The sequence below is a fragment of the Staurois parvus genome, unplaced genomic scaffold (genome assembly GCF_062004578.1).
Source record: "Staurois parvus isolate SC_StPar_1 unplaced genomic scaffold, SC_StPar_1.0 ptg000076l, whole genome shotgun sequence".
In the NCBI taxonomy this organism is placed as follows: Eukaryota; Metazoa; Chordata; class Amphibia; order Anura; family Ranidae; genus Staurois; species Staurois parvus.
In genome coordinates this window covers 823283-844073 of record NW_028317872.1, presented here as the reverse complement: position 1 = coordinate 844073, position 20791 = coordinate 823283, and the positions used below count along the sequence as shown (strand labels likewise).

Below are 20791 nucleotides of genomic sequence, written 5' to 3'. Positions count from 1 at the left end.
CCGCTATAAATCTGCCTTCCACACCTACACCTCCTCCCTCCACACTGCCAAACAAGCCTACTTCCTGACCCTCATCAAGATCCTCTCCTCCAATCCTCGCCGGCTCTTCTCCACCTTCAACTCTCTACTCTCTCTGCCCCCACCCCCACCCAGCACCTCACTCACCGCCCTTGAGATTGCCAATCACTTTAAAAACAAGATTGACACAATTCGCAAAGACATCACCGCTGCTCAAACTCCCTCCAAACCCGTCCCCTCTCACACAGCTACCCCCTCATCACCCCTCCCCTTTGGCCTCACCACTGCTCTGCCCTCCACCCCACCCAACATTCCTCACACTGAAGCCCCCTCAACACTCCACACCTTCAACCTTACTACCATCGAGGAGGTCACCAAGGTCTTCTCTGATGCCCGCCTCACCACCTGCCCCCTTGACCCTATCCCCTCACAACTCCTACGACCTCCCTCCCCCTCATCTTTAATCTCTCCCTCTCTTCCGGCGCTTTCCCCTCCCCTCTGAAGCACACGCACATCACTCCCATACTTAAAAAGCCCTCCCTGGGCCCCAATGACCCGAACAACCTCAGACCCATCTCCCTTCTCCCATTTACATCTAAACTCCTCGAGCGCTTAGTCTACAATCGCCTAAGCTCTCACCTCAACGACAACAACCTCCTTGATCCCCTACAGTCCAGCTTCCGTCCCCTACACTCCACCGAAACTTCCTTACTCAAACTCTCCAACGACCTTCTAACCGCCAAAGCTAAAGGCCACTATTCAGTGCTCCTACTCCTCGACCTCTCCGCGGCCTTCGACACAGTTGGACCACCCCCTCCTCCTCAAAAAAACGACACTCCCTCGGCCTCAGAGATTCTGCTCTCTCATGGCTCTCGTCCTACCTATCACAACGCTCCTTCAGCATTACCTATAAACGCTACCACCTCCCCCTCACTCCCCCTCTCTGTTGGTGTCCCTCAAGGCTCCGTCCTTGGGCCCCTTCTCTTCTCCATCTACACTTCCTCCCTTGGCCAACTCATACACTCTCACAGCTTCAACTACCACCTCTGTGCCGACGACACACAAATCTCTCAACCCCTCGCCTCACCCCCTCAGTCTCCGCCCGAATCACAAACCTACTAAAATTACATATCAGACTGGATGTCGCTCCACTTCCTTAAACTAAACCGCTCCAAAACCGAGCTCCTAGTCTCCCCCCCCAGCCCGCACACCACCCCCCATTGACTTCTGCATCACGTCCAACAATGCCACTATCAGGGCCGCCCCGCAGGCCAGAGTACTTGGTGTCATTCTGGACTCCAACCTATCCTTCTAGCCCCAAGTCCAATCACTAACAAACTCATGCAGACTCCACCTCCGCAACATTGCCAAAATCCACACGTTCCTAACCCCAGAAACCACTAAACAGTTCATCCACTCCCTCATCATATCACGACTCGATTACTGCAACTGGCCTGCCTTGCCACAGGCTATCCCCGCTTCAGTCGATCCTGAATACGGCAGCTAGACTCATTCACCTTACCAACTGCTCCATTTCCACCACCCCCCTCTGCCAATCCCTCCACTGGCTTCCGATTGCACAACGGATCAAATTCAAAATCCTAACACTGACGTACAAAGCTGTCCATCATACTGCCCCAAATTACATCACCGACCTAATATCCAAGTACCACCCAACACGCACACTCCGCTCCTCACAAGACCTCCTTTTCTCTAGTTCCCTGGTCTCCTCCTCCCATGCCCGCCTCCAGGATTTCTCCAGGGCATCACCCATCCTCCGGAACTCCCTATCCCAATCATTAGACTATCACCTACTCTCCTCTCATTTAGGCGCACCCTGAAAACCCACCTCTTCAGGAAAGCCTACCCCACACCCTGCTAATTGCCGACCTCCTTCACTCTTCCTACCACTCCATCCCCCACAGCTATCTCCTCCTGTACCACTATCCCCTCCCTCCTAGATTGTAAGCTCGAAGGAGCAGGGCCCTCAAACCCTCGTGTATCACATTGTATTGTTATTGTACTGTCGCAAGTACTGTCCCCCATTGTAATGTACAGTGCTGAGCGAACCGTTGGCGCTTTATAAATACTGTATAATAATAATAATAATAATAATTCCACAAATATCAGGTGTCCTGCCTGATGTCTGAAACCTGATTCCACTTCAACACCATTGTGTGCCTTTTGGTACCAGTGGATGTTAGGATTAAGCAGATCCCTGCTTCTGGTGATTAAGTCTGTAGCAGCAACCAGACATTCATATTGGCTTACTACATCATGTTCTGCACCGAGGACACATCTAGAACCGTAACCTACCAGACCAGATATACTGGTCAGATTGACAAGTTCAGATACTTTGGGTCATAACATATTATACATGTATTGGAAGAACCACAGAAACTCCAATAAGGCAGAAATCCTGAAGTTACCCAATGAAGTAAATTCTTACAAAGAAAGGTGATTCCATAACCTTCCTCCAATACTACATGACTTAAATAATGTCCTATAACCCTGTCATTTTTCAGGCCCAGGGAATGCCTCTGGCATGCCAGAATGTAAGGAACTGGAATTTGAAGTCTCCGCAGCCAGAATTCCTTGACCCCTGCACAAAACAAATAGAGTGATATATATTTAATATCACAAACATATAGGTCAAGATTGTGCGTTTCTGATGCACAGCACAAGAAAATATATTCAAACCAAAAGGACACAAGCAGCGACTCCAATGTTGTGTATTTCTAGTGTGCCGCATGTGGCAAATTAAGGCTGCTGCTGTCCAAGCAGAGGTGATCACCAAATTAGCTTGGAGGGTGTCGCCAGCAGGCTATAATAAGCCTTCTTTAGTAACAGGTTTATGTAGCTAACTCCTGTATAGAGGTTAGTACCAGGAACCCAACAATTAAGAGCTGCGTTATAACCTTTTATGCTTCTAGTTCAGGGTAGGCTGCAGCCCACAAACAACCACAACCTGTCTTTACACACCACAAATTATAACAGCAGTGTAAGAATGATCTAATAGGTTGGAGCTTGCACATCTCTGAGCTGCTCTACAGCTACAGAGAGATGTTACCCACAGAAAACAACCCCAAAAAAGGACCTGCTCATAGGGGCTCGAAATACTGGGTCTCACCTTCATATGGAAGGAAAATCCCTAGCATCCCATGTTGCCAGATCCATAGCAGATTCAGATTGCCCTCCACTGAACCTCCTATATTTTTAGGTGTGTCAGGAGTTCCTTCAGTGGAATAAATAGCCTGTAAAAGACTCTCTCAGGGGGAACTAGTGTCTAGCAGGCCTCAGCACTTCACTAAACCCACCACTTTTAATTTACCACAGTAGGTCTTAGAGTGAGATGTTGGACACTACGTTGTAAGGACCACAGCATCTACTGAAGTAAGAGAAAGCTGTGGAAGGTGGTTTAGCTGAAGCTTCTAGACTATTTGTCTCCATACCCATAGGGAAAAGGATAGTAGCACCCTACATTAAGGTAAAGGGGGTTCTATCTCAATGCCCAGAAACCAACTGGCTGTTATTATGGATTCTGCTGTTAAGCTCCCAAGGCAAAGGGAAGTACTCACCATCTCCTGTCTTACCCCTTTTTCCACAGCCACAGGGCTCGCCGTTCCAGCCTCATGGTGGCCCAATTCACCCCTCCAAGTTGCTGTCCTTCCTGGAAGGCTGCCAAGTTAGGGAAGGACATGGCCATGAGATCCAGGAGTGGTCAGCAGACAGCCTCTTCCTTCCTCTCTCTTCCTTGTATAATCGCCGGGACCACAAAGAGAGCGAGAGACCTGTACAGTCTGCTGCAGCAGTGGAACACACTCCCCTGTCTCCAGATTGCTGCTGTACATCCAGGGTGACCTGTGAGAGGCACTTGGCCTGCAGGTTAGTTCAGCCCTCCCCAGCCTCCCTATGCCTGCCTCACAGGGGTACCATCCAACCCTCCCCGGTTTTCTGGTCACAGAAAACAACAAACGTTCAGATGTAGGGAGAAACACAATCAAATACTGGAGGGGAAGGGAGGGGACTTAACAGCTTTAAAAGGATTGTGTTTCCTGAAGGAAGGAGCCCTTCATCTCTCAGGTGTGCTATCCTGGAAGGTGATAGGAGAAAAATGTATTTTCATGTACACAAAAAAAGTGTTAGAAAAGGCTTGGTCTTCAAGTGGTTTAAAAAAGTGGGTGATGTGTGGCATGAGATTCTAATATTGGTCCTGAAATGCCAGGATAATAGAAGCACCTCTGCCCCCCTCCCCCCAAACAATCCCTTTTTGGAAAGTAGATACTCCAAGATATTTGCTAAGGGGCATGGAGAGCATTTTGCAGATCTCATCTGTTTCCACAAGTTTTTGGAAAATTAAGAAAGAAAACCAAAATGTATTTTTTCTTTTTCGAAACCCTGTGGCAAGTATGTAAAATACTCAACATGCCCCTTATCAAATTCCTTGGATTATCAACTTTCCATAAAGGGGTCATTTGGGGGGTGTTTGTACTATCCTGGAATTTTAGGGTCTCTGAAACTTTGATAGTGAGGAAGTGATATAAGGAAATATGCCCTTTGAAAGCCTGAAAGTGGCCATTGAAATTTGGGGGCCTGTATGTGGATAGGCGGCCAAGAAGTCTCTTATGTGTGGTATCCCCATACTTGGGAGAAGTAGCAGAATGTGTTTTGGGGTGTTATTCCACATATAGCCATGGCATATATGAACAATACATCATTTAAGTAATAAGTTTACAGTATGTAATTAAAAAAAAGTCCTTTTTCAGAAATTTGTGGCAAAAAAATAAAATCTTCCATGGATTCAACATGCATCTCAGCAAATTCCCTGGGGTATCTACTTTCCAAAAAGGGGTCATTTGGGGGGTCTTTGTATTGCCCTGGCATTTTAGCAGCTAAAGAAATGTGATCAGGCAGTCAAAAAGTATAAGCTGCATAAATTCCAATATACAGTTAAGTCCATATATATTTGGACACAGGCACAATTTTCATACTTTTGGCTCTGTATGCCACCAGAATAAATTAAAACGAATCAATCCAAATGAATTTGAAGTGCAGACTTTCAGCTTTACTTTAAGGGGTTGAACATAACTGTCAAGTACAAATTTTAGGAACTGCAACCATTTTATACACAGTCCCTCCATTTTCAGGGGCTCAAATGTAATTGGACAAATGAATATAATCATAAATAAAATGTTCATTTTTAATATTTTGTTGAGAATACTTTACTGGCAATGACTGCCTGAAGTTTGGAACCCATGGACATTACCAAAGACTGGGTTTACTCCTTTCTGATGCTTTACCAGGTTCTAACTGCAGCTGTCTTCAGTTGTTCTTTGTGGGTCTGCCTTTAGTTTTGCCTTAAGCAAGTGAAATGCATGCTCAATTGGGTTGAGATCAGGTGATTGACTCGGCCATTGCAGAGTATTCCATTTCTTTTCCTTCAAAAGCTCCTGGGTTGCTTTTGTAGTGTGTTTTGGATCATTGTCCATCTGTACTGTGAAGCTCCGTCCAATCAACTTTGCTGCATTTGGCTGAATCTGAGCTGACAGTATATCTCTAAACACTGCAAAATTCATCCGGCTGCTTCTGTCACATCATTAATAAACACCAATGACCCAGTGCCACTGAAAGCCATGCATGCCCATGCCATCACACGGCCTCCACCATGTCTTACAGATGGCGTTGTGTGTTTTGAATCATGAGCGGTTCCAAGCATGCTCCATACTTTTTTCTTCTCATTATTCTGGTACAGATTAATCTCAGTTTCATCCATCTAAAGAATGCTTTTCCAGAACTGGTCTGGCTTTTTAAGATTTTTTTTGGCAAAGTCAAATCTGGCTTTTCTATTCTTCAGGCTTATGAATGGTTTGCACCTTGTGGGGAACCCTCTGTATTTGCTCTCGTGAAGTTTTCTCTCGATTGTAGACTTTGACAATCATATGCCCACCTCCTGGAGAGTGTCCTTCACTTGTCTGGATGTTGTGAATGGGTTGTTATATACCATAGAGAGGATCCTGCGATCATCCACCACTGTTGTCTTCTGTGGACGTTCATGCCTTTTTATGTTGCTGAGCTCACCAGTGCATTCTTCTTTCCTTAGAATGTACCAAACTGTTGATTTGGTCATTCCTAATGTTTCTGCTATCTCTCTGACAGATTTGTATTGTTTTTAAAGCTTTACAATGGCCTGTTTCACTTGCATGGACGTCTCCTTTCAATGCATGATCTAGGTTCACAGCAATAGATTCCAAATGCAAAATACCACACTTAAAATCAACTCCAGACCTTTTACCTACTTGATTGATGAAGAAATAACAAAAGGAGTAGCCCACACCTGGCCATGAAACAGCTTTTGATTCAATTGTCCAATTACTTTTGGTCCCTTGAAAAAGTGGGGATGGCTACTCTTAAGAGCTGTAATTCCTAAACCCTTCCTCCAATTTGTATGTACATACCCTCAAATTAACTTGAGAGTGTGCATATTCAGCCCATATCCATTATACAACTATTGCTTAGATTTTGGTATAGATTTTGGTAAATACCTGAAAAAAAAAACTAAAATTGTGCCTGTGTCCAAATATGTATGGACCTATCTGTATACAGTTGTGCTCAAGATTTCTGCCAGGGTATGCAAACTTATTACATTTTTCCATTTATATTGAACATATGACTGATCATGCCAAAAAACTGTCTTTTATTTAAAGATAGTGATCATATGAAGCCATTTATTATCATATAGTTGTTTGGCTCCTTTTTAAATCATAATAAGAGAAATCACCCAAATGGCCCTGAACAAAAGTTTACATACCCTGGAATGTTTGGCCTTGGTATAGACACACAAGGTGACACACACACACACGTTAAAATGGCAATTAAAGGTCACATATGTGACTTTTTACATTGCAATTAGTGTCTGCGTATAAATAGTGAGTTTGTTAGCTCTTAGGTGGATGCACTGAGCAGGCTAGACAATAAGCCATGAGATGCAGGAAAAGAACTGTCAAAAGACATGGTTAGAAAAGGTAATGGAACTTTATAAAACATGGAAAGAGATCTAAAAAGATATCCAAATCCTTGAATATGCCAGTCCAGGGGCGGACTGACAACTCATGAGGCCCCTGGGCAATAGGGGATCATGAGGCCCCTGTGTCCTCACCCACACCCAAAAAAGCCTAAGAAAAAGCCAATGAAAGGTACCAGGGGCATCTCATGGGGCCCCCTACTGACCCCGGGCTCTCAGGCAGTGCCCAAGTGCTTGGATGGTCAGTCTGCCCCTGTGCCAGTCATTACTGTTCAATCACCTATTAAGAAGTGAAAAGTTCAGGGATCTCTTGATACCAAGCCAAGGTCAGGTAGACCAAAGAAGGTTGCAGCCACAACTGCCAGAAGAATTGTTCAGGATACAAAGAATAACCTAAAGAAAAGGTAATCTCAGGAGAAATACTGGCTACTCTGGAAAAAGATGGTGTTGTTGTTTCCAGGAGCACAATATGGCAATACTTGAATAAATATGAGTTGTATAGTTGAGTTGCCAGAAAGAAGCCTTTACTGCACCAATGTTACAAAAAAAGCCATATTGTAACCTTGCATAAATTTAGGCCAAAATGTGTTTTGCTACATGTCTTTGGTAAAAAAAAATCCCAATAACTGTATATTAAACGAGAATCTGCAAAATACTCACCATGCTTATCAAATTCCTTGGGTGTGTTTACTTTCCAAAAAGGGGTCATTTGGGGGGTTTCGTACTATTCTGGCATTTCAGGACCTCTGAAACTGTGACAGATAGTCAGGAAGTGTAATGAGGAAATAAAGCCCTTTAAAAGCCTGATGGTGCTTATTGGATTTTGGCAAATTCTTGCACGTGTGGTATCCCCATACTCAGGAGAAGTAGAAGAATGTATTCCAAAAATACCCATGGCACCTGTGAGCAATATATCATTTAAGTGACAACTTTGTGTAAAAAAAAAAAAAAAAAAAAAAAAAATTATATATATTATTATATATATATAATTTTTTTTTGTCATTTTCCAAAAACTTGTGGTAAAGAAAGGTGTCAGTTGAGGGGGGGTTGTTTCATACTATTCTGGCATTTCAAGGCCATCAAAATTGTGATGGGTAGTCATGAAGTGTAACGAGGAAATAAAGACCTTTAAAAGCCTGAAGGTGCTTACTGGATTTTGGGGTCCTGTATGCGGCTAGCCTGCCAAAAAGTCTCTCACATGTAGTATCTCCATTCTCAGGAGAAGTAGCAGAATGTATTTTGGGGAGTAATTCCACATATACCCATGGCATGTGTGAGCAATATATCAAGTGACAATATATTTTTTTTTCCCATTTTCCAAAAACTTGTGGTAAAAAAAAAAATTCTTCTATTGACTAAACAGCCTCTCAGCAAATAGTTTGGGGTGTCTACTTTCCAAAAAGAGGCCAATTTGAGGAGAATTTTATGCCCAGCATTAGAAGTTTATGCCACACATCACTCTTCCAACACCTGAAAACCAAGCCTTTTCTTGTTCACAGTAAAAAAAAACAAACTGTATTTTTTGCTAGGAAATTACTTTTAACCCCCAAACATATTTTTTTTAAAGCATACACCTTAGTGAATAAAATGGTTGGTGCTGCAATTTTTTATGTCACAAAGTACTCATGCAGGAATTTTTCAAATGCAAATTTAAAAAAGACAAAAAAACAAAAAAAAACAAACTTTTTTTAGTTTTAATGCACATAAACACAATATATTGGCCAATTGTTTGGTAAAACATAGAAGATGATGGTAAGTTGAATAAATAGAATGCATACATTTTTTATATCCATAGGCGCTGGTTTAAAAGCCTTTACAGGCTACCATTTTAGATGTACACAGGACTAGTGCTAAAATTAGTGTCCTCAGTCTAACGTTCACGGCGCATGTGCGCACGAGGGAGTGCGCACGGGGGTGTGTGTGTGGGGGGGTTATTTTAGTTATTTTGATTTTTTTAATTATTTATTTTTACACTGTCCCTTTAGTTTGTTTTTTTTTAATCACGTTTATTGTTATCATAGTGAATGCAAATATCCGGTGACTGCAATAGGCATTGACAGGTATTCTTTTCTGAGAAATCTGGGGTCTATTAGACTCTGGAGATCTCTTCTGCCCTTACATCATCTGATCTCACCAAGATCAGTATGATCAGATGCTTTCCCAATTTAAAAATGGCACGGTTTATAGCGTGCGAAACTGAAGTGATGAAATGCTCGTAGCATTGGTGCCATTCCGGTCTCCAATCAGCTCTATGGTCAGCTGGCAGAAACACCGGCTGCATTCTCAGGTTCCCCAGATGGCACAGGACTGCCGAGAAAGCCGTGGAAGGCAGAGGGAGGGGTAGGAGCATCTTCTCCAGCTGCTTGTAAAAGCAATCTTGCAGCTAATTAGCCACTAGGTTTGCTTTTACATGAAAGTCGATTACCAGCTGACAAAAACAATACCAGAATGATGCCTGCAGTCACTCAAAGTCTAGTGATGTACTAGTACATCTCTGATCCTTGTTGGGAATATACGCTACATTCTTTTTTTTTTTTAATGAAGCCTGTGGGCTGAATGAAAAAAAGAGAAGAAATCTCTGCCAGAAAAAGTGTGTGGCATGCCCACCTTTGGAATATAGTGCCCTTCATCCACCCACGTCTAATGGTGGGCATATATGAAATGTGCTTTATTTTTCGTTCAACCCGTGGACTGAAAGAGAAAAAAAAAAAAAAAAAAAGAACCTAACAGATTCCTCTATTCACATCAATCAATGTGGATGAAGAAATCTCTGCCAAGAAATAAAATGTAAAAATATATGCCGAAACATAGCCATCCACCCACTAGCCACCCCAGGCCCCCATGCTTGGGCATATATGCTCTTTTTTAACTGCGGATGAAAAATCTCATCCAACAACGCTGCACACACTTATGCATATTCTGAGAGCAAGACCCTGTTGGTGTCAGAATAGACAGATCAGTGAGGCAGCTAAAAGGCATTCCTGAAAAGAAAACAGCAATGGTAAACAGTAACTCTACAACAATAAAACAACTATTTATTCTTTACTTTTTATTTTTTGTTTTTTTTTACTTTTCTTTTTTTTGTACCTTTTTAATTTTTTTTTCCAGTTTGAAGGGTCTCAAAATCCGATAGCCAGTTTCCTGCCTACCTAACATCTTTCGAGACCCTGTGTAAATGTGTACCCTAGACTGTGCCATGCTGTACCCTAACACTGCGGTTTTGTGTGGAATGTATCAAGTGACAGTAATCTGACACTGCACTTGCTGGGGGAGAAGGCAGGGGGGTTAAGCGTAGGGGTTAAACGCAGGTGCTGGCAGGTGGTGGGGCTGATCCTGCTAACATCCTGATAACTATTAAGTCCACTAGTGTGTGGTAGTGACGGAAGCAGTCCTTGAGGCAGAGACACAGAGAACAGGAGGGAAAAAAAGGGGTGTCACGCCTAATTCCGTGTCTGCTACAGACATGGCATCTTTCTTGGGGTGTCTTTTGGGTTGGGGTACAAAGAATGGCATCAGGAAAATGCCTCTCATGCAGCCAGCTAACTGCATCTTGGTTGGGGATTTGGGCCACAGCATCTTCTGGATACAAAAGTGCCATGATGATCTCTTCCTGGAATTTTAGGAAGGATCCATTATTTCCAGTTGCTTTATAAAGCACAAATCATTGTACAAAGCCAATTTAAATAAATGTACAGACACTTTTTTGTACCAGCGTCTGGCTTTTTGGGAAACTAAGTACAGCTTCACAGTCTGGTCCTTGAAGTCCTCCCCTCCCATGTTAAAGTTATAGTCGCGGACACAGAGGGGCTTCTTAACAATACTAGCTGCCATGGAAACTTGGATGGTCGTGTCCGCGTGAATGGAAGACAGGACGTAAACATCCCGTTTGATGAATTGCTCGCAGTGAAGTGGAAGGACATTTTTCAAGCAGACTTTTTCCCCCTTTGTAAGATGAGTATTTACAAGCCGTTGGAGAAGCCCCGGAAATTAGGTCGTACAGTGCCACATGTGCCAATTCCAAGATTGTATAAATGTCTAAATATTGGCCCATTTGAATAAAAATTGTCCACGTATAAGTGGCATCCTGTATGGGAAAAAGGTGACACCAAGTCCCAAACTGTCTTTGACACTGCTCCCCATGTAGTCTGGGCATCTGGGGGGCTTCACGTGACTATCTTTTCCCTCATAAATCCAAAACTTGCATGTATAGCCTGTTGCCCTCTCACAGATCTTAGACATTTTGACCCCATATGTGGCACGTTTGCTGAGAAGCAATTGTTTGGCGACTCCCTCAGTTTTTCTGGCCGCCTTGCATTCAAACACAGATATTTTGCTGGGGAGTATAGACATCTGCAAATTTCTGGTTAAGGTGATGTACAAGGGGCCGAATTTTGTGGAGCAGGTCAAAATTTAGGGTCACCTTGAGGACAACAGAGTGTATTGTCGTTGAAATGTATAAATCGCATTATATTCTCATATCTATGCCTGGCCATGGCAACAGAGAACACGGCATACGATGAATCAGGTCTGTGGACCAATACAACCGCAATTCATTTTTTTTTGTAATGCCCATGTTGAGGGTTAGGCCCAAAAAACCTTAAATTAGGAAACCGTAACAGGTTTCCAAGCAAATTGCTGTGCATATACATTGCTTTGATCCACAATCAAAGCATCCAGATCTTCCGTGAAAAACAGCTCCAAAAAAATCAAGGGGAATACTTAAATTTGCTGTATCCACCTGAATTCTAGTTTGGGCAGTGAATGGGGGAAGTATGGGTGCTGCAGAATTTGTGGGCTGCCAATCAGGATTTGCAAGCACAACTGGAAGGACACTATGGGCTCTACGGGCCTGTGTTGAAATTCTTTTTTGGTGGCGGGACACTGCTTGTGCTAGCCACAGAACCAGCTTGTACTGCACTTATGGGGCTGGCCACATTACAAGTGATACTACAGTGCTGGTATGTAAAAGAGAATGATGTACTAGGCCGCTGGTGCTTGCCAGTTCACCAAAAAGGTTGAGCGGCACAAGTACTGGCACTCTGCATATGAGAAGAATCATGCAATTGTACCACCTCAGCAACCTGGAAAGCAGTCGGGTAGGCCAGACCTTAGCAGGGACCTCTACTCCATCGTCTGAGCTATCAGGGACTGCTTGAATCGCTACAAAAAAAAGTTACCTGCAAGTGCTAGCAGAGATCACTGACACCAACACTGCGGTTTTGTGTGGAATGTATCAAGTGACAGTGATCTGACACTGCACTTGCTGGGGGAGAAGGATGGTTAAGTGTTGGGGTTAAACGCAGGTGCTGGCAGGTGGTGGGGCTGAACACTGTACTAATGACACCGGTAACAGGGCAATGAAGGGGTTAACGGGGGGGGTGATCAGGGGGTTTAATGTGACCTAGCTGTGCTTTTACTGTAAAGTGTAGTACTTTTACTCACATAGATCTGCTTTCTCTCTCTGTAACGGAATGTGCCTGTACCTGTGTAGATGCAAAACAGGTATAGGAAGATCTGTGACAGGGCAGGGATCAATCAGCAGATCCAGGCCACACATCACTGGCCTGCATCTGCTGATTAAATTGGTCAGGCACCAAATCACGGCACCGACGGGTTGGGAGATGGGCACGTGCGCTCCCCTGGCCCGCGAGCACGAATTATGTATATATACACATGTGCTTTTGTGCAGAGTCTCCGCCCTGTAGCAATAATCCTGCTACAGGGTGGAGTTAAAGTTTTTTACACAAATAGGAGCTTTCTTTTCTTGCTGATGTTTGATCACCACTAGATTTTTTTTTTGGCGATATAAATGACATTTTTTTTAAAAAAACAAACAAACAATATTTTTTACTTTTTGCTATAAAACATAGTCAAGAAATTTAAAAAAATTGTATTTCTTCATAGATTTTGGACAGAATGTATTCTGCTATTGATATAAAAATAAATAAAATATGTATGTGTATGTATGAATTTTTTGTATACTACTTATGGTGTTGATCATTGACGGAAAATGGGACTGCTATAGTGAGGTGGGAAATCTGACACTGATGCTGGTGGTGGTGGGGGGGGGGTGAGTGGAGCTCTGTGCAGGAGCTTCCTGTGATAAAGACCAGTCGCTGCTGCTCTCTCTTTTGCAGCATGACTGGTCTTGTCGCAACTCTCTCACGGGGGGTTGGGCCTGCTGGCCCCTCCTACAGCACTGCACAGGCCATGTACAGCACAGTGAGGAATATATTTATTAACAATTGTTTCAGTAACTGGAGTTAAGGTTTAAGATTAAAAAAGTATGGCTCTACATTGAATTAAGCATGGAGAAGTTTTTTCCCATCCTGGGTTGGGTTTAAATATAGGGAAGGAACCACCATTTCCTAAGCTCTGTGAACCTGGGTTTTTTTTTTTCTAAACTCCTAGACCCAAACACTAAATCACTCACAAAAACTCCGTCATAAAAGCGCTTTTAAATTTCACCATACAACCCTGTTTCTACTAGGTCCACAATATGCTTGTTTGAATGCACAGAAACAGCAAAGACCTCCACTCAGGTTACGTCCTTCCACAGTCACAAACACTGGTAATTTGTGGTACAAATCCTAAAACAAACCACAGTGCGTTCCATAAAAATTCACATTTATTCAATGTAATCTTAAAACCACTCACAAGGATAAGAACAATCTCTGCTTGAATACAGTGTGCCAGATAGCAAACTTCTCCCCACTTCCTGCTCACCATCAAGAAACTCAGAGGAGACACCGTCAGAGGTGACAGGTGGAATTGGGGGAGGTTCATAACAGGTTTTTTTGGATGCTTTTATGGTGGAATTTTTGCCAGTGATTTGTATTTCAATGGTTTTATAACCTTTTTAAAACAATTTAACAAAAAAAAGACTAGAGCAAAAGACACGCCCACACAGGGGCTATCAATGGCACATAAAATACAAAAACATTGATATAACACCAACATAAATTCCGGCAAGTATCTACTGCCTCACATAATCAAACAGCAAATGAAGAAAAAGAGTAAAGAAAGAAGAAGAAAACAAGACCAGAAGCAGGGATCCAGGAACGCCAATACCATAAAGCATCATAAACCCAGACTAGCCGGGGGGAACGTGAGAAAAGCATACGTTAACCACGGCTCCCATATTTTCAAAAATTTTCATAGGGAGTCATTACAGAAACTCGACATCTGTTCATTGAGCATCAGAGTGGTCATATGGTCCCGCACCCCCTGAAGAGGGACAGACGGGCTTTTCCAGGCCTGAGCAATCGTTCTAGTGGCTGACAAGCCTCCAGCATGGCTGTATTAAATGAACATTTAGCTATAAAACAACCAGGACTTATTCCAGTCCTCCAGATTTACGACCAACCCCAAGTCACGCTCCCAACTGGGCAACATATGATAGAGAAGTACGCATTGAGCACCTACTCAAGGATGCATAGAGTAGAGAAATAAGACCCACGGCGCCCAGACGCTGCTGGCAAAGCTGTTTAAAGGCAGATTTCTGATATGGAAAGGTGGAAGTGTCACACAGTGAGGTCAACCAGTGCCGCAATTGAAGATAAAGGAAAAATTCTGCCTGAGGGAAACCCCGCGATTCCTGAAGAGAGTTCCAGGTGGGGAAGAATCTAGGGGTCAAAAGGTGTGGCACCTGCGAAAAACCATTGGCCACCCAGCAAAAGAATGCCCCTGGCTGATCCAAACCCGGCGGAAAAAAGAGGATTATTGATAATGGGAAACAAGGGTAAGGGGGCGACATCAAGCCACTAGACTAGTGTACTGAATCCCACATGCGTAGGCCATGGAGCATAATGGGGCCCAATGTCCTCCTGCGTTGGGCAGGGGGGAGCCATAAAAGCGTCAATGTCACAATGGGGGTACAGTTAGGTAGTTCCAAAAGGACCCAGAGTGGGACATCAGTGGAAGTGTGCAACATAGACAGGGGGGCAATCTGGCTCTCCTGGTAATATGTATCTACATTAGGTACCCCAAGACCTCCCTGCAGTCTATGGGCAAAAAGCATGTTTCTGGAGACTCTGGGGAGTCGGTCAGCCCAGATAAATCACATAATCCTCGCTTGAATCAACTGGAGAAAATGAGGAGTAGGGTGCGAAAATAACCCAACAATTTAGGCAGGATAGTCATTTTCACCGAATGAACCCATCCAATCCAGGACAGGTGCGGGAAATGCCAAGACTGCATAAATGAGGACACAGAGCGAAGCAATGGATAATAATTCACAGCAAACAAACAGCAATAGGTGGGGGTCATGCGAATGCCCAAGTATTCCAGTGAAGAAGAAGCCCATTTGTAAGGGAAGTGGGATTGCAGGCGCGAAACCAAATCTGAGGCCAGAGTAATATTGAGAGCGACAGTATTATCCAAGTTAATACGGAGACCCGAAATCAATGAAAAACGCGCAAGAACCTGTTGTAAGTTTCAGCATCATCAAAGGATTAGTGAGAGTCAAGAGGGCATCGTCCGCAAAAAGATTCAACTGGATTTGGCATGGATGTCACTCCACTTCCTCAAACTCAATCTTTCCAAAATGGAGCTCATACTATTCCCCCCAGCCTGTGCCCCCTCCCCTGACTTCTCCATCAAGATCAATAATACAACCATCAGTCCCTCCCCTCATGCCAGGGTACTAGGTGTAATCCTAGACTCCCATCTGTCCTTTCAGCCCCAAATCCAATTGCTGTCCATATCTTGTAGACTTCACCTCCACAACATCTCCAAGATACGCCCGTTTTTAACCTCTGAAACTACTAAGCAACTTATTCACTCCCTGGTTATCTCTCGCCTTGACCATTGTAACTCCCTCCTCATTGGCCTACCTCATCGCAGGCTATCCCCTCTTCTGTCTATCATAAATGCTGCTGCCAGACTCATCCACCTTACTAACCGTTCCATATCTGCCATCCCTCTCTGCAAAGCCCTCCACTGGCTTCCCATTGCGCAATGAAAAAAATTCAAAACAGTAACAATAACATATCAAGCCATTTATAACTATACCCCAAATTACAATCACCAATCTTGTCTCCAAATATCACCCAAACTGTACTCTCCACTCCTAGCACAACTTCCTACTCTTTAGCTCCCTTGTCTCCTCCTCCCATGCTCATTGCCAGGACTTCTCCAGAGCTTCCCCCATCCTCTGGAACTCTTTACCCCAATTTATGAAACTATCGCCTACTCTGCTCACTTTTAGGCAATCTTTGAAAACCTCTCTCGTCAAGGAAGCCTATTCTGCCTTCAGCTAATAATGGAATGTTCTACTCCTCCTCCGAGTCCATCTACCACAGTTATTACCTTTTGTACCACTAGCCCCTCCCTCTTAGATTGTAAGTTCCAAGGAGCAGAGCCCTCCTAACCCTCTTGTATTGAACTGTATTGTTGCTGTATTGTCTCCCGTTATATTGTAAAGCGCTGAGCAAACTGTTGGCGCTATATAAATCCTGTATGATAATAATAATAAAATTCCTGACCCGTGTAAGGGACACCCGATATTTTACAATCAGCCCGGAGCACCAAAAACCAGCGGCTCAAGCGCCAGAGACAAGGGGCATCCCTGTCTCGTCCTTCGCCAAATGGGAAAGGGATCTGAGAAATACCCTGCATACTTAACTGAAGCCGAGGGGGAAGAATACAAGGCCTGGATCCAAGAAAGGATGGAATCCCCAAAGCCCCAACAGGACAGCACAAACTGCAGATATTCCCAGGATAGGGAATCAAAAGCTTTGTATATATCTAAAGACAGTAAAAATCCCAGAATTTTGCGCTGTTGCAGAAGGTGTATAAGGTGAACTACTTTATGAACATTATCACCCGCCTGCCTCCCAGGGACGAAACCGACTTCGTCCCTGTGGACCAGACTCTGCAAATATTTATTGATGCGAAAACTGAGAATCTTGCCCAATATCTTCAGATCCTCATTGAGAAGAGAAATGGTCTGAAAGGCTTGTGATTCCTGGACGTCTTCCGTTGTCTTAGGAATCATTGAGATATGAGCTCTACGCGCGTCTGGAGAGGGCAGAAAACCCTGTCACAATTCATTAAAATAACCAGCCAAAAAGGGCACCAACAGGGTTGCAAATTTCCTGTAATAGAGACCTGAAAATCCTTTAGGACCCGGGGCCATGGTGGACTGTAAAGATTTGATAGCTTGAGGTACTTCTGATACAGTTACACCTGCATTAAGGGTCATCCGCGCAGCATCAAACAATGCAGGGAGTTGTAGACCTTGAAAGAACCTGAGGTACAGGAAAAGGATCTGGTTTGGCGTATAAGTATGAAAGGAAGTCCGCGAATCGACCTGACTGGAAGTGCAGCCCCCCGCAGGGAGCCTCAACCGGACCAGTTTATGGGGTTTCCCCACAGAATTGAGTTTCCTAGCCAGCATCAGACCCAGTTTATTCGCACAAGTATAAAATTTATGTTTGGTCCAACAAAGGGCATTCAGCCTCTGAAGAGGCAAGCAAGTTCAATTCTGCCACCAGAGCGTCCAGAGTTCGTTTATGGGCCGCAGATGGGTGCAACTTCCAACAAACATCCTCAGAGGCTAGCTGAGAGTGAAGGTCTGAAAGACGACGCTCCCGCTTCCGAGCCACAGCCAGCTGTATAATGATAGCCCGCATCGTAGCTTTATGTGCCTCCCACAGTGGCACTGCCAAAGAAACCGATCCCAAGATCTCTGTAAAGTACGTTCGTGGGCTGTGTGGTTAATTAAGACTCATTAATGTGCCAGTGAAAAGGGTGCCGTGTCAACCTGGAAAGTGCAAGAAGTAGAACTAGGGGCTCATGGTCTGACCAGGGCGAGGAAGGGAGAGATATCCGCCTGTTGGACATGCATAAATACTTGCTCGATTCTGCAAAAACTATTATGAGAATTTGAGTAGAACGTGAAGTCGCGCTCAGTTGGGTGAAGTTCCTTCCAAAAGTCTGCCAGCCTGCAGGAGAAAGCGCATGCATTCCACCTGCACTAAGTCATGAGAAGGGACCGCCCCCCGAGCATAGCGCCTATCTAGAGCGGAATTCAAGGTAACATTTGAATCTCCCAAAAGAAGAAGGCCCTTGGAGTGTCGGGAAATGATGGTATAAAGATGTGAGATGAATTTGTGCTGAAAGCGATTGGGAGCGTAATGAGAAACAAAAGTGACTACCTGATCCCAGAGCAAGTACCTGCCCGTGGGGTCCGCTATATTCCGAGCGCATAAAAGGGAGATTGCGTTTGAAGGCTATCAGAACACCCCATCATATCTCAGGAGCAGAGGCTGTGTAAAAAGTGGGATAATGAGATGACAGATACCATGGGGCGGAGGACTGGGCAAACCTGGTTTCCTGCAAGCATACCATGTCAATTTGTTGCGCTTTGAAGTGATGAAAAACTTTAGACCGGTTCTGAGGTGAATTAAAGCCTTGGATATTTTGTGAATGTATTTTCAAAGGGGGCGAAGCCATGGCGGGATCAATGTAATCCGCTCAGCAGAAAAGGCATAAGCTGGCCAACAATTTCTACTCCCAAGGACAGCCAGTCCAGGGAGTCCCGAAATCCTGCAGAAAACAAGAACAGAAAAGCCAGAAAAACAAGAAAAAACAATTAGAAAAGAAACAGAGTATGTACAATGGTATAGCCATATCATGGTGAAATGCATCCTACACTCAAAGGATACCAGTTGGGGGTGGCTCTACCACCGAAGACATGGCTGCAAATAAATACGTCAAAAACATAGGCCCCCAGGGGGCAAGGAAGCAACATACATAACATAACGAGGTCCACATTAGTAAATATAGGAGTCCCCAGGAAGTGGGTCACACCTGTGGAACCCCCTCCCATGAAGCCCAGTTAAGCTTTGAGGCCCCACCCCCTCTGAGAAGATGACCACAGGCCGTAACGGAACCCAACACCACAGCCCAGATGGAACCCCACCCCATCGCCACATCATCTTAGCACCGAACAAGGCCCCACTCGAGCCAACCGCCCATCCCCCCCCCCCCCAGAGCCCGAGGGAACACTCGGCCCACTCAACCAACATTAACCCAGCCATTGCCACAGAGACCCGTGGCATTCGTCAGTGACAAAAGGTCACAGACCTCAAGTCCAGGTGGGACCCCCCCCACCCATAGATGGAACCCCAAGGGAGCCGGCCGGGCAGGGCCCAATCACGGAACATTATCAGTACTGGGGATGCTTAAAAAGCCAAACTCACGGTGCCGTCAAAGGATGCAGCAGTGAAGCACAATGGAGGAAGTCCTGGATACAGCTTCATCCCGGGGAAGAACTGGTTGGACTTGATCGTAGGGGGGTCTGCGGGAGGGCCCTCTGTTGGTTGAATGCCTTCTCCCCGAGGCGGCCTAGAGGAAGCAGCCCCGCCTGAGATCCAGATGAATGTGCTGGATTATGCACAGTGCCTCCCGGCGAGGGAAGATAAAGGATTGCAGAAGTTAATGGGCTTCCTCCTTCGTGGCAACGGAGTAACTACGGCCCTGGTAGTCGAAGGTGAGGCAGAACGGAAAGGCCCATGTGTACTTGATTCTGCGATTTGCCAGGACCGAGGTGAAGGGCTTTAACTGGCAGCACTTCTGCAGAGTGATCTGGGAGATGTCCAAGAAGAGCGGATAATGATGCCCCTAGAAACTGAGTTCTGGGCTGTTCCTGGCTGCCAAGAGAATGGTTTCCTTAGTGTAATAATAGGTGAATTTGATGATAATGTCTCTTAGAGGCCCCCTCCAGCTGTCTGGGACCCAATGCAGGATGTATGTAATGAAATTCGAGATGGTCAATGGGAATGGCGGGGGTCAGCTCCTAAAACAGGACAGTAGTGGTTGAGGTGATATCCGTAACGGATTCCGGAATACCCCATAAGTTGCCACATCGGGAGTGGTTCTCGAAATCTTCAACCTGGAGTAGCACGTCCGCCAAGTGCCTGACTCCCCTGAAAGCCGGCAAATCGGCCGATGTGTTTGGTGGGCGTGTAGCACGCCTACCGAGTGGCGATCCTGGACCCTGCTCACGAGCGCCCCCCCTTTGTCAGTGATTTGGTGTTGGGTCATTTATATTAAACATATAAGACAGGAAGATCTATAATAAGTTTTATTGTTTCTTTCTGAATATATCACATCAAAAAAAAGCATGGAGAAGGAGGTAGATCTCTTCTGTGTCTTTTAATGAATGCAAGAGAAAAGGTGAATCCAGCAGCAAAAGACACTGAGAACAATAAAACTTAAATCAGCAATAACCTAATGCTGAACCAAAGCAGCCCTTCCACTTACCACACATAGCAACAGGAGCTCCAGGCTGCAGCCATGTTGCTGCTAATACCGTAAAAAGTCTTCCTAAAATAGCATCCAGCCAGGGAGGTTCCGCTAATCCTGCCAGATCTGGATGGGACATCTAACCCAGACATGACGTTCACAGGCGGACCAAGGCTGGAAATGACACCAGACTGTGAGACCCGCCTAAATCAGAAAAGACACCAGACACCAACCTCCAGTCACAGAAGCTCTTCCGATTGCCACCTAGAAGTCCCCCAAATAGAAAAAAAAGGGTGCCAGATCACCTGAACACTGAACAGCTGAATCCCACCTCTACCTTGGTATGCAACAGCAGCAACAATGGAGAACAATGCTAGGAGCTTCATAGTTGCTCCTGTAAAGCAGCAGGACAATATCCTGGCAAAGTCATTTTCTGCCCAAAATGGGTGATCTCTGGCTGGATCTCCAGACAGGCAGCGGTGAATTTGGAACCAGAGGGGA

General features: G+C 44.8%; 1 protein-coding gene across 2 annotated transcripts in view; it reads right to left on the bottom strand.

Annotated features, from left to right (window-relative positions):
• The window catches only part of GOLGA1 (golgin A1), a 385049-nt gene that overhangs the window by 292403 nt on the left and 71855 nt on the right, over positions 1 to 20791 (bottom strand). The window lies entirely within an intron of this gene.